This window comes from Taeniopygia guttata, chromosome 27 (genome assembly GCF_048771995.1).
Source record: "Taeniopygia guttata chromosome 27, bTaeGut7.mat, whole genome shotgun sequence".
NCBI classification, from domain to species: domain Eukaryota; kingdom Metazoa; phylum Chordata; class Aves; order Passeriformes; family Estrildidae; genus Taeniopygia; species Taeniopygia guttata.
The window spans coordinates 4,385,755-4,400,385 of NC_133052.1; the positions used below are offsets into that span (position 1 = coordinate 4,385,755).

The 14,631-nt window shown below is 47.6% G+C and overlaps 3 pseudogenes; 2 read left to right on the plus strand and 1 right to left on the minus strand.

Moving 5' to 3' along the window:
- Nucleotides 1-4,176: 4,176 nt before the first annotated feature.
- LOC100223259 (feather keratin Cos2-2-like) lies at nucleotides 4,177-4,932 on the minus strand (annotated as a pseudogene).
- A 1,114-nt stretch (nucleotides 4,933-6,046) lies between these two features.
- On the plus strand, nucleotides 6,047-8,230 carry LOC100228108 (uncharacterized; annotated as a pseudogene).
- A 2,246-nt stretch (nucleotides 8,231-10,476) lies between these two features.
- LOC115490764 (feather keratin Cos1-2-like) lies at nucleotides 10,477-11,253 on the plus strand (annotated as a pseudogene).
- The last annotated feature ends 3,378 nt before the right edge of the window (nucleotides 11,254-14,631 follow it).

Consider the following 14,631-nt stretch of genomic DNA (forward strand, 5'->3'; position numbering starts at 1 on the left):
TTCATAAGCATTAACAGCCCTAAGTACAGAAATTACACAAATCAGAGAAACTGCCCTTGAAAATTGAGCAACAATTGACTATTTGGTGTTTAGACATAATCAGGGATGTGAAGAATTGAAAGGCATGTTTTGATTCAACCTTTCCAATAACTCCTGACTAATAGAAAAGAAAGAAACAACTAAAGAAACCAGACACAAGTGCTACAGAGACAGAAAAACTAGATTTCTCTTGGCTGGCTTCATGGCAACACTCCTGAAACTTAGGATGGTTAAAACAATCTCTTGCGCTTATCATGATGTGATGTGGTACTCATGACTTTAATCACTTGTGTTTTAATTCAGCGCTTACTGCTGTGCAAACTTGGTCAATAAAATAACCGCATATGACACTTTAAATAAATTACATTAAAGTCTCAAAGGGGGGATTTGTTACTGAACAAGTTCTATTTCTTCAAGTCTTCACATCTGTGGGGGAAGATGCCGGAAAATTCTTTTGACTTTAGCACATAGTGTATGATCTCTATATTCATGGTTAATGCTTTGTTTTGTAGAAGCAGGTATTTGCCTAGTATACATACCAGAGATTAATGTGACCTTCTGTTAACTCCCTACATCTGTGACTGATAAGTCTTGTGTCAGTTAATGCTTCCTTATTTACTTATATCAGTGATTAATATGTACTCACCAGTATCTTAGTTTTGTGATGTCTTAGTTTGGAAGATAGGTGTCTGCTAAGGAATATGGGAACCTCCCTTGGAAAGGAGAATATGACCCCCTTCTCTCCGAACTTTGAAATTAAGTGGCTTTCAGGCAAAGATATGGGAAAGCAATAACAGTTCTTTAGCAGTATGTGTGTGTATAACAAGGCAAACAGCAGCAGCGAACAGAAGCAAACACCCAGTCCTGGCCTCTCGTGGCCGCAGGCACTTTCCCCTTGGGTGCAGTTCCGTGCACAGCCAGTAGGGGCGCTGCTGGCTCATGGCTGGTCACAGTGGGTGCGATGATTCCCCCGGGGCTGCAGGGGGCGCTGTGGCGCGGTGCGGCCGCCTGTCTGCACACGGCAATGGCGGATGGGCCCGATGGCGAAATGGGCTGCAGCAGGAACCTCGGAACAGCAGCTGGGACAGCAGGGCGGGCTCACCCTGGGCAGCAAGCAAGAAGCAGCAGAAATTCAGCAGCAGCAGCTTAAACTGGGCCAGGGGAGGCTTTCCTGGAGAAGGAAAGGGCCCGGGGTCCCGAAGTTTTATCTGAGGCATGTGGGCCGATGGTGCAAAGGGTCCCACTCTAGTGAGATGGAGTGTTAATAAGGTCCCAGTGCAATGGCCACCCCCACAAGCAGAGCTTCAGTCATGGTAGGAGAAGTCAGCAGGAGATGGAGCCTCACAGTTCTGGTGAACTCCCCCCACAGTGACCGCAGCCTGCTTTCCTCCAAAAGCCGAGAGAGCAAGAGAGCTAGGAGCTGCACCCAGCTCCCTTTAACCCAGCCAAAATCTGGCAGTATCTCTGCCCCTCCAAGAAAAACGCCCCAGTTTAGAGAGTAGCCGACCACACCCTTCCTATGGCATTTCTTTTCTCTATCATAAGTATCTGTTGTTATAGTTTCTTGGCAGCGGATGTGAGAAAATCCCATGAGAGATAGAAACAAAAGGAAAAATCCTAAACCCCAACATAAGAAGAAGGATTGTTTGTCAGAGTGAAGAATGATGAGAGAAAGTACATTATGACCTGACCACATATTTGGGATACTCTCAAAAAGAAAAGATTCCTCAGAAGATCTGTAACCATATCCAGGCAAGTCCATGGACATAATTACCATATGCACATGTATTCAAAAAAGTGATGAATATGTATTAGCTTTTGGACTATAACCTGGTTTGCTAGGTTAGTGGGCATGCTTAGAGGAAACATCCCCGTGCATCCAGCTCTGCTAATAAAGTAATGCCAGCTTTCTGACACAGGAAATTGGTTGGAGAGTTTATTTCCTGGTATTTGGTGACAGCGGGGCTTTGAGCAGCATGGTCTGGTGGAAGGTGTCCCTGCCCATGGCAGCAGGGTGGGACAAGATTGTCTAACCTAAACCCTTCAATGACTCTGTGATCTGTGGTTGGTCCATGGCAGACCCTGTCTTCACCAGGGTTCATCTTCCTTTGTCTTGCAGTGCCCCTTGGGTACAGGTTTGGTCAAAGGCTTCAGTTGGGAAGGCACTGATGGACAGATTACATCTATCCATACATGGCAGAAATGTGATTAATAGTGAAGCCTTAAGTCTTCTGCACAAACTCACCTAAAATAATTTACCACTGCATATCCTGAGTATGGCTGATACCAATTCTAACTTCTGAAGTATCTCAGCATTTCATCTTAGGACAGAGATGGGCACTGCATGAGCTGAGGGCCCCCATGAGATGTGTGTCTCATCTGCCTGTGCTGCTGTCTGCAGGCTGTAGACCCTAGACTGGGTAATGGAGGGGAGGAGAAGGTAGGGATGAGGCTGTGGGCTGTTTCCATACATCCCTGTCTCCCAGCTGTTGGGAGGAAAAGGTTGAAACTGAAAGACTTGGAGAGGAGGATGATAGCTTTGCATAAAGTGACCTTGTAGGTGGGAAGGCTGAGAACATCCACATAGGAAACTTGACATATTTACTGCTGATTGTCCTGCCTCTCTTCTGAGAGATAATATAAAAGCTATCAGAACCTTAAGAGGTGTGAAAAATGCCAATCACTTGTTTTAAAATTTTAAAAGTTTAATAGTAATAAAATGGTTATAAAAATAGAGTAATAAGAATTTGGACAATCAGAGTTCGGACAATAAAGGACAATAAAAAACAAATAAATACGGACTGTCTGGGTGCCTTCCTAGGGCAATGTAGCCCTGAAACCACCCACACTAACAAAGGATTAACTCTTAAAAGCAGTAACCTGTTGCATATTCATATATCTCATATATGATGCATAAATTCTTTTCAAACAAAGGGTGTTCTCTAGTTATTGTCAACTTCTTCCCCTTAATCCTGGTGGCTCCTTAAAGATGGAGAGGAAGTGGAAGGATGTTTGTCTTTTCTGATAAGGAGGCAGTAACTCTTTTCTTGGGGATTTAGATGTCTTGCTGCTGTTATCTCTGTGAGAACAATTTCTTGATTATCTCATCTGTTTCTTGAGCTAGTTAAAAAATATCTTACATTGTATAGTTTCTATTCTAACATTATATTATAACCTAAAACTATATCTACCACACTACTTAAAAAAGGTTAGTACAGTAATATTACAAAGAAAGCAATACAATTTAACTTTCCAACAGAACACATACAGTATTCAATTTAATATTTGTGAAGAGCCAATCATTTAATATGCATTTTTCACAGGAGGCATCTCTCACAGACAATCTTGAGTCCCCTGGTGAGAGAGTAAGAGATCAAAAAAACCTCAAAGGTCATAAAAGCACAGCATTGTGATAAACTGCATGTGCATGAGGCCCCTTGAGCTATTGGGACAGTCAGTGATCCACCAGGATTGGACTGACCTTAATGGTGTCACTGTTCCTCTCTTATGTGTCTCTGCAGCCTGGCAATGCCTTGGGACTCTTGAGTTAATGAGGTCATGAAATAAATCTCCTCCTTGCATTTCAGCTGTGGTTTGGTGACTTGGACTTATCAATTCATGCACCAACCCACTGCTGCTACCCTTTGGAGCCTTGCTGTTCCTGATGGACATTGACTGTGCAGTACCCAGGTACGTTTTCCTTAGGTCCAAGGCAAAAGAGCACAAAGTAAAATTCTCTGCAGGGACTCCCACCCTCTGCTTCTCCACCTTGTATCCTGAGCAGTCTGGAAGAGTTGCCATGGAAAGAATGAGAACTAGGAGGACAAGGTTTGGATGCAAAACAATTTTATTGAGTTGAAAGAAGAAAAGGGGGTTCACAAAGAGCACCACCAGCAGCCACTAAGATGCAGTGGAGCTTGTGCAGAGTGAGCATCTGCCCACCTGGCAGAGGACAGCGGGGCAACATGTCCCCACTAGATTGGTCTGGGGAGACACAAACAGAAAACAGAGAAGAAAGAAATGTAGAAGGGAATAATGGCTTGAAGATGTAAATACAATGTCCCAAGGCTGTATCTTCTGCCCAGAACTAGGTTCTGAGGTCTTGGAGGTTCATGCCCAAGGACATTGCCAGGAGATTTAGCAGGGACGGCATCTGCTGCCACCATAGCAGTTGGTGATGCAGGAGATGTCAAAGCCCCCAGAGCTGATGGGCACTCCGCCACAGCTGAGGATGTTGCCAACAGCAGCAGAGGTAGAAGATCCCACGGCGGTGTTCTGTGGGAAGGAGCTGAGGATGGGCCCGGGCAGGGTCACCAGCACAGCAGGCGGCTCAATGACAACGTGGGAGCTCTGGCACTGCCTGACACAGCACTCATTGCAGCTGCTGGCCAGCGGGCAGGGGCCGCAGGACTGGGAGCAAGGGTCGCAGGGCTGGCAGCAGGACATGGCTCGGGGTCACAGGTGCACCTGGCACAGAGAGCAGGGAGAAGCACAAAGTGAGGACACATGAGAAGCAGCACTGCACCCAAACCCCCTGCAGCCCAGGCACCTCCTGGCCCCCACTGCACTGCCCAGCTCAAAGGCCAGGAGCCACCTCAGCCAAGTCCCAGCCTCTCTGCCTTCTCTCCCCTGCCCTCTCCCAGCAGAAGCAGCTCCCAGGCCTGGGCTACAACAGCTCCTCTCAGCTGTGACCTCCAGCCCCGCAAAGGCTGCTCGTGAAGTAGCAGCAGGAAGAGGAGAAGAGGGCTCCTACTCACCTGGTTCCTGAGGAAGAGGAGGAGGTGAGAGAAGTGGATGAGAGAGCAGAGACTTGGGCTGCCTTTTATAGCAGTCCTGAACTGCCTCAGGCCCAGAGGCACCTTCGTGGAAGTCATAATTTTCTGACCAGCTCATGTCAAATATGAACCATCCCATCTAATGGTGGCGGATGTGTCCTAGTTTCCTACAATGCCTCCTTTCATTTCCTGGCACATACCACTTGCTTTCCTATATGAATTCTTCCGTAAGTGCTGAGATGACAGGCCCAAGAATTTCTGGGATCATAAAAACAGGCAGAATGCTCATGTCCAGGGCTAGTATCATCCCATGCAGGCACGTAATGTAAAGCTGTGTAATTTCTATGGTTTTGTTCATACAAAAATACAGCATAGCCGTAGTGGCAAAGTAGAGTTCTCCTGTATTGGTATCCATGCCAACCTTGAAGGACTGCAGCCTATAGGAAGGGCTCATCCTGGAACAGAGAAAAATGTAAGGAGGCAGAAAAGAACAGTTGTGCACTGACCAAAACTCCCCCATTCTACAGCCCACAGTGCCTTGGAGGACTGGAGGAAATAGAAGATTCATTAATGAAGGATGAAAGTTGAATCTTTAAGAAAGCAGTGTGGATGAACTGAATCAGAGAATCATAAAATGTTAAGAGTGGGAAGGGACCTTAATGATCTTCTAGTCCAAACCCTCCCTGCCATGGGCAAGGACAATGAAGTTAATTTAAGATTTGTTTTGGGGGGAGAGGGGGGTTGCATTTTTTTTTTCTTTTCTGCTGTTTCTAAATATCCTGTTTTATTTTTTCATTGCCAGTGTCTTAAACAAATGTTCCCCAACTTAACTCAATTTTTTTTTTCTTCTCCCAACCATCTATACCTCACTGAGCCTCTCTTCTGTCCAGTCCACTCTGTATGTTTCCCAGACAGGCCTTTCAGAAGATCTGTCTCTGTAGTCCCACATTTCTGAGGTTCAAGCACTAAAGGTGTTCCGTATGAGCTCCAGACTTCAGGAGAGGTGGGAGAGAGGGATAGATGCAAAGTAGAATTCTCCTATGTTGGCATCCAGGCAGTAGAACCTTGCACCCTTTTGTGCAAGGCTGAGCTCTGCAGGAAGGGGCCTCACTTCTCCTCTGGCATCCCAATTTTCCCCATGCACCCAGAGATGGGCAAAAGATCCTCTTGCTATGAGGGGCAGAGATTATTGCCTCAGGGAAGAGGAAATGGTGCAGGAAAGAGCTTCTGCCATGGAGCTGTCCCTGGGTGGGATTGCAATTGCAGTGAGAGAGCAAGGGTTGTTCCGATTGCTGCTCTCTTTCCAGGACCATGGTAGGTGCAGCTGGTGGCTTGTCCATGTCATCTTGCCAACCCATGTGAATAACCATTCCTCTCCCAGAGGTGCTCTGTGTGATGAAAGTTGGGAATGTGCTGTCTGCAAGATGTCTTCATCCTGAAAATATGTGCAATGAACATCCGGGGCTCCACGGGGCGCTGCAAGGCCATGCTGGAAGAGCAATATCTGTCTTCTCTGAGAGAAAGATGTATTTACCTCTCAGAAAAAAGTAAGGAGAAAATGTTGTGGGTTGAGATAAAGACAGAGGGATTTCTTACCAACTACCAAGAGAAAAAACAAGGCTTGATTTGGGGAACATTGACTGTACACTTTACAAACAAAACAAAGCAAAACTGTGCAAAAACCCCACTAAAATAACTTCACTCCATCTCCAACTCTTTTTCAGTGATGCAATTGCTCTTCCTCATCCCTGGTTCTCTTCTATTTCCTCCATGTTTAAGCAGCACAGCAGGATAGAGAATAAGGGGTTGCAGTCAGAACACAACAGTTATTTCTTGGGGAAAGATCAACTTCAACAGAACCGATCATGAAAAAGCAGCAGGATTTTGGCAGTTAGCCTAAAAAAATATCACACTTTCCTACCTTTCCAGGCACAGTTGCTAGACATGCAATTTTTTGGGGATATGGAGGTCCAGGTCCTTGAACCTGAAAGGAGTTTGACTGAAAGATGTTTGACTTCCCCTGTACCACACAAGACAGTCTGTTCTACATCTCACAACAGAGTACAACACAGGTCCCAGTGTATTCAGTTCAACACCCATTTCTGTGAGATGCAACAACTTCCTCACTCAGCACCAGGGAGATGAGCTGTACAAGTGCATGTAGCATTGGTCTGGAGAGGAGGAACCTGTGTGGCATCCCACTCACCAGCAACACTCCAGCATAAGAGGATCCATTCAGGGACTTCAATTCAGTGGTCTGCCTGGAAAAGCTCAAAAATATGCGTGCTCATAGGAGAATGGGAAGAAGTCAGCACCTGGAGTCTCTGCTGACACAGCATGTCCCCTCGCATGGCATTCCTTGGGCAAAAAGCACAAAAGCAGTGCCCATTTCCTAGCAACTTTGACACAAACAAACCCACAAGAATGACACAGGTTCACATCAGCTGACCGCATGGAATGCCAACAGCCCTTGATCGGAGCATTCTGCAGGTACTGATATATTTATGTCCCGGAAGTATGGGCTTGTCCTCCCAGCTATTGCAAAAGCCCTCAAGGGATAAAGAACATGGCGTGTGTCGGGAAGTGAAAAGGCAGAAAGGCAGGAAACCAGGACACGGCCCCTACCATTAACTGGGATGGTACATATTTTACCTGAGCTGGTCACAAAATTATTTCTTCCACAAAGGAGTCTCTGGGCTTGAGGCAGGGCAGGACTGCTATAAAAGGCAGCCCAAGTCTCTGCTCTCTCATCCACTTCTCTCACATCCTCCTCCTCTGCAACAAGGTGAGTGGGAAGCCTCTTCTCCTCCTCCTGCTGCTGCTTCAAGAGCATCTCTTGCCTGGCTGGAGGTCTCAGCTGAGAGGGGCTGTCGTAGCCCAGGACTGGGAGCTGCTTCTGCTGGGAGAGGGCAGGGGAGAGAATGTCTTGTGCTGACAGAGAGGCTGGACCTTGGCTAAGGTGGCTCCTGGGCTTTGAGCAGGGCAAGTTGATGTGGGCCAAGAGGTGCCTGGGCTGCAGGGTGTTTGGGTGCAGTGCTGCTTCTCATGTGTCCTCACTCTGTGCTTCTCCCTGCCCTCTGTGCCAGGTGTACCTGTGATCCCGAGCCATGTCCTGCTGCCAGCCCTGCGACCCTTGCTGCCAGCCCTGCGGCCCCTGCCCGCTGGCCAACAGCTGCAATGAGTGCTGTGTCAGGCAGTGCCAGAGCTCCCACGTTGTCATTGAGCCGCCTGCTGTGCTGGTGACCCTGCCCGGGCCCATCCTCAGCTCCTCCCCACAGAACACCGCCGTGGGATCCTCCACCTCTGCTGCTGTTGGCAACATCCTCAGCTGTGGCGGAGTGCCCATCAGCTCTGGGGGTTTTGACATCTCCTGCATCACCAACTGCTATGGTGGCAGCAGATGCCGTCCCTGCTAAATATCCTGGTGGTATCCTTGGGCACTTCTCCTGACCTCTGAACCTGATTCTGGGCACAGATAGAGCCTTGGGACATTGTATTTAGAGCTGCGGGCTTCTCTTTCCTTCTTCTACTCTCCCCTCTCTTTTATTCACTGTCTGTGTCTTCCCAGGCCAGTCTAGTGTGGACATGTCCTCCCTCCCTTTGCAGGGCAGGCATGTGCACACCCTGCCCGAGGTGTGCTGCATCTTAGTGGCTGCTCCTCTTGGCCTCTATGAGCTACCTCCTTTTCCACTTTACACTCAATAAAGTTGTTTTGCATCCAAGCCTTGCCTCCATATCTTCCTTTTTTCCCATGGAAACTCTTCCACTCTGCTCAGAGTAAAAGGTGGATGGCACAGTGTGGGAGTCCCTATAGTGGATTTCCTTTCTGCCTTTTCCTTTGGAGTTGATGACACACATCCCTGGCTACTCCACAGCCAATGGCAAACAGAGAAAAGATGGCTCCAAAGGGTGGCATGAATGAGGAAGGAAAACAGCAATGTCTGGGACCAGCCCACAGCCTCATCTCTTCCTTCTCATCCCCTGAATTACCCAGTCTAATGTCCATGAGCAGCACATGTGGTCAAAGGCAGATGAGACAGTTACATCACAGAGTCCTTCAGCACCTGGCAGGACCCAGCTGCTGTGCAGACATGCAGGGCTGAGGTGATGCAGAAGATGGCATCAGCATCTGCCAGTCAAGTTGAGCAGACTGTGGAGTAGCACCTTAACTTATTGTTAACTTAACTTAAGGAGAGGGAAAGACTTAGGATTCTTAAATGCTCAAGGTCAAAAGGAGTGAAGGAACTGGCTTACGGACTGGGTTCAGATGCAGATAGTGGCCTTTCCAGGAATGTAAGCCTCTGGGAAAGCTGCAGGTTGCCTGGAAACACTGATAGCAAAAAGCTGAACTTGGCAGTAGTCAGAGCAGGCAGCTGCAGCTTCTGCAGAGGAAAGGCTGCACCTGCCAAAGGCCAAATCACTTGGCCAGGAAGCTTGTTTTTAATGCAAATGCTTCAAGAGGAGAGACAGTGGGTGGTTTCCCTGTGTGGTGATGCCAGCTGATGCTGGAGTTCCACTCTACTCCCTGAGGCCATGAGGCCCTGAAATCAAGGCCAAATGTTTGAATGCCTGGTGAGAACAGTAGAACAGAACAGCATATTACTATTACCAAATAAATGGAACAATGTAGTCTTGGAGAATTAGGTGTGTTATAAATAACTGGATAGTTGTTGGCTTTTGCTGTTATGTATTAGCTTTTGCAGATTATTATTAATCGCAACATTTTTGATGTAGTACAATTTGTTATCATTTTAAACTGGTTTTGGACATAGTATAATTTTGCAGGTTTTGTGGCCAATGCTCTGGCCATATATAGTTTCTATATATTAGTGTGATAAATATATTATAGTTTTGGCTTTCGCAAAATATAAAATAGAGACTATGTAATATTAACTTCTGCAAAAGGTTTTTATCTTTGTAGCTAGCTGACAATTGTGAGAAAACTCAGATAAGTTTGATGAAATAGCTAAAACTGTCTATGATTAGATAACATTGAAGGAACCACATAAATAACATTGAAAGAAAGGATGTGAAAAAGACTCCTGCCACTGACCCTGCAGCGATCAATAGTTCCCCGGTTGTCGTTGTGAGGAAATGGCATATACATTCTGAGGAAATCAGACCCACGACTCTCAAAAATCAAATCCACACTATTGCATCATGGGTCGAGGGTCGAAAAAAGCTAAAGAATTTCCAGAATATGTAAAAGAACTCACACAAATGTTTGAACATGTATAATCCCATGATCATGCATCTAACTAATGTAAATAAAAAGTATATAAGAAAATTGCCAGTGCAGCAATGACTGACTGTCAGAGAGAGTCAGGGAGAAAAAAAGAAAAGAATGCTTAATGTCCCCTCACATGGCAGTCCTGTACATGCAGGAATGAGAGCAGTGTACATTCCTGGCAATTCTAGTACCAAAACACACACAGGGCTTCTGACACAGGTTCACATCAAATCACCGCATGGAATGCCACCATCTGAGCCTTCTGCCTGAGCTGACACATCTATATCCTGGAAATATTTGGGCTTCTCATGCCAGCACTTACAGAAGTCTTCAAATAGGAATTCAGATGGAATTAGACAGGAAATGAAAAGGCAGCAATGCAGGAAACAAAGACACAGCCCCTACCATTAACTGCAATGGTGCACGTTTGACATGAGCTGGTCAGAAAATTATGACTTCCACGAAGGTGCCTCTGGGCCTGAGGCAGAGCAGGACTGCTATAAAAGGCAGCCCAAGTCTCTGCTCTCTCATCCACTTCTCTCACCTTCTCCTCCTCCGCAACAAGGTGAGTGGGAAGCCCCTTCTCCTCTTCTCCTCCTCCTCCTGCTGCTGCTTCAAGAGCAGCTCTTGCCTGGCTGGAAGTCTCAGCTGAGAGGAGCTATAAGAGCCCAAGGCTGGGAGCTGCTTCTGCTGGGAGAGGGCAGGGGAGAGGAGGTCTGGTGCAGACAGAGAGAGGCTGGGACTTGGCTGAGGAAGCTCCTGGGCTTTGAGCTGGGCAGTGCAGTGTGGGTCAGGAGGTACCTGGGCTGCAGGGGGTTTGGGTGCAGTGCTGCTTCTCATGTGTCCTCACTTTGTGCTTCTCTCTGCCCTCTGTGTCAGGTGTACCTGTGACCCCGAGCCATGTCCTGCTGCCAGCCCTGCGACCCTTGCTGCCAGCCCTGCGGCCCCTGCCCGCTGGCCAGCAGCTGCAATGAGTGCTGTGTCAGGCAGTGCCAGAGCTCCCACGTTGTCATTCAGCCGCCTGCTGTGCTGGTGACCCTGCCCGGCCCCATCCTCAGCTCCTCCCCACAGAACACTGCCGTGGGATCCTCCACCTCTGCTGCTGTTGGCAACATCCTCAGCTGTGGCGGAGTGCCCATCAGCTCTGGGGGCTTTGACATCTCCTGCATCACCAACTGCTATGGTGGCAGCAGATGCCGTCCCTGCTAAAAATGCTGATGCCAACATCCTCAGGCAAGAGCCTCCAAGACCTCAGGACATGCTGCTGGAATGAAGACAGAATTTTGGGACATTGTATGGAGGACTTAAAACTTTTTTTTTCATTCTTATCTTCTGTTTTTTCTCTTCCATTCCTTTCCTGTCACTAGCACTCAATGCCAGCCTAGTTGAACCTCTAGGCTTTCCTGCTTCTTTCTATCTGGAGGGCAGGCCGAGGGACACTGCAAATGTCCCTCAGTGGCTGCTCCTGGTGCTCTCTGGGAACCTCCTCCTTTTTCTTGCTTTGAGTCAATAAAGTTGTTTTGCATCCAAGCCTTGGCCTCTGCTTCTCTTTCCATCTGTGTCAACTTTTCCAGTGAGCTCAGGGAAAAAAGCGGAGGAAGCAGATCTTGAGACGCTCTTCTGTGTATTTTACTTTGTGCCTTTTCTCTTGAAGCTCACAAACACATTGCTCCATACTCCTCCACAACTACCAGGGGAGGAAGATGGTTCCCGAACATGACAGAAATGGGAGATGAAAAGGGGTACATGGGAACCTGCAATGCCTGAGGACAGCCTACAGCCTCCTCTTTTCTGACACCACCCCCATATTTACTCTTCTGCCCAGCTGCTCTCCAGACACACCGGACTGTGGGGTTTCACAGGCTGGGGTTGGCAGCACCCACACAGATGGGCTGACTGGGGTCAGCTGTTCTATGGAGCCCTTTACAGGTGAATGTATCATGAAGGAAGCTGTGACCCTATGAGCAGCCTGTACCAGGAAAGATTCCTGGCAGGAATGTCCACTGCACTGGAAAAACAGTCAAAATGGAGCAGGTCCTGCTGACAGGAATTCTGCCCCTGTTGGTGACCTGCCCTGGAGCATTGTGATCTTGAACGAGGCAAGCCTTTGGAAATGACCCACCCCCCTGGGGTGACTTTATTCTGCAGAATTGTGTCCCCATTCATCTGTTTAGCCCAGAAATAACTTCTGCACCTTTATGACTTGTTCTGAGAGCATCAGCAGAGAAAAGAAGTGGTTTTTTTTTTTTTTCAGAAACTGCACTCACTCCTGCACATTCCTGCTCCTGGACTGTGCTGTCTGAGATGGACAATCAGTGAGACAGAGCTCTCCTTTGCTTTTAGTTAGTTTTCAATTAGCTGAGGCAGAGAAGTTTCCTGGACTGTGGTTTTTCTTTTTCCTGGAACTGTTTAAACCTGTTCTAGACTGAACACCTAAAAGAGCACCAGCGGTTCATACCCGTGGCCCACTGGGTCGGCCCTGGGCCGTGGAGGGACTGATAAGAGACTGAGTGAGCCAAGCTAATGCTCAAGAAGGAAACTTTGAGTTTGTCATCTCTTTGGAGTGGCAAAAGCTTTTACTGTTTAATATTGGGGTTTTTTAAATGTTTTTGGGTATTTTTTTGATTTTTTTTTGTTGTTGCTTTTTTTTTTTTTTTTGTGCTGGTGCAAGCTTTTCCTATTAAATAAACAGTTTTTTTCCACTTTTTGCCAAGAAAATATTTTCCTGAACCAGTTGGGGGAGGGGCTGCTTGAATCCACTTTCTAGAGGAACCCCTTTGGACATTTTCTTCCAAATTTGCCCTAAAAGAGGACATCCACCATTTTCCATGGGAATCCCTGGAATGAAAGAGTCCCCATCCTTTTTGTTGGAATCCTGGAACTGCTGGAAAACTGGATGGAATTCTCCAAAACCTTTTACTTTCCAGAGAGAAAAGGCTCCACATCATCACTCATAGCACAGGTTCTCCAGCACCTTGGTCATCTCTGACACATACAGAGGGGTTGCAGTGGCTGCTGCATTGGGATTTGACACATTCCTCAGACAGTCCTGGCTCACTGTTCAACTGGCACAAAGATGCATCTTTAGACAAAACAGTGCCTTTCTGAAGAAGCAAAAGAAGGGTGTGGGAATGGCTCTACTTGGCCACCCTGTGCAGACATCATTTTAGTCTGCACCTGCTGTTTATCCTCTGTGTGTTTGGAGAGGTAGAATCTCTGCAAAGAGATAAGGCAGGGGTTTGGACAGACTTGGAGGCCCTCTCATGGAAATTCCTGAGCTCCCTGTTTAGGGAGAGGAAAGATCAAAGCTCAGAGATCACAAAAAGCCCAGGGTGATCACAGCACTGGTGCAAAGAGGAGCCCTGCCAGAAAGGACTGTACCTTAGGCTGATGAAATTTCTGCCTGTGCACCGCTGTGGGACTGAGCTAAAGCAGGACATTGTGCATCCCTGCCTGAGTGTTTATTCGACCTCCTCTGTGGAGTGAGGAAAGGCAATAAATTTACTCTTTGTCTTTCTACCATGGTTTTGTGGTTGTTCCAGGTGCCTGACTGTGTTGACTAAAACACTTTGGATGGAAGGGAACTGAAATATTTTTTGTTTGTAACACTCCCCCACCCCACAAACCATGGGTAAGAATTGCCCGCACCAAACCAAGTGGTTCAAAGTCCTAAATAACATTGCCTTAAAGACTTCAAGGAATGACAAATGACATCTCTGTCCCAGTGCCTTATCACTCTCACTGTCAGGGATGTCTTTGTCAGCTCCAAGGAAAAACAATAAGAGTGAGTGCAACTCTCTGCATTTCTGCCTTTCTGATGAGGACACTGGAAGAGTTGTCCCAGAATGATGGAGAAATCAGAGGCCCAGGTTGCAATGCAAAAAGAACTTTATTGAGTATAAAGAAGAAAAGGAGATAGTTCATAGAGAGAGCATTAGGATAAACCATTAAGATGCAGTAGGGATGTCCATCTGCGTGGCCTGCAAAAAAGGAAGAAGGGAATGGGTGCAACAGGTCCCACTACCATGGCATTGAGTGGGGGTGACAAAAATGGAAGGAAAGAGAGAAATGAGAGGAGGAGAAGGAACTAATGGACAAATTCTCTAAATCCGACGTCCCAAAATTCTGTTGTCATTCCAGCACCATATTCTAAGTTCTTGGAGGTTCTATCCTGAGGATGTTGGCATCAGCGTGTTTAGCAGGGACGACAGCATCTGCTGCCACCAGCGCAGTTGGTGATGCAGGAGATGTCAAAGCCCCCGGAGCTGATGGGCACTCCCTCAGAGCTGAGGATGCTGCCAACAGCAGCAGAGGTAGAAGATCCCACGGCGGTGTTCTGTGGGGAGGAGCTGAGGATGGGCCCGGGCAGGGTCACCAGCACAGCAGGCGGCTGAATGACAACGTGGGAGCTCTGGCACTGCCTGACACAGCACTCAGTGCAGCTGCTGGCCAGCGGGCAGGGGCCGCAGGGCTGGCAGCAAGGGTTGCAGGGCTGGCACTGCTGGCACTTCTCAGAGCAGGACATGTCTCGAGCCTGGCGCTGCACCTGGCACAGAGGGCAGGGAGGAAGCAGAGCACACGCACACC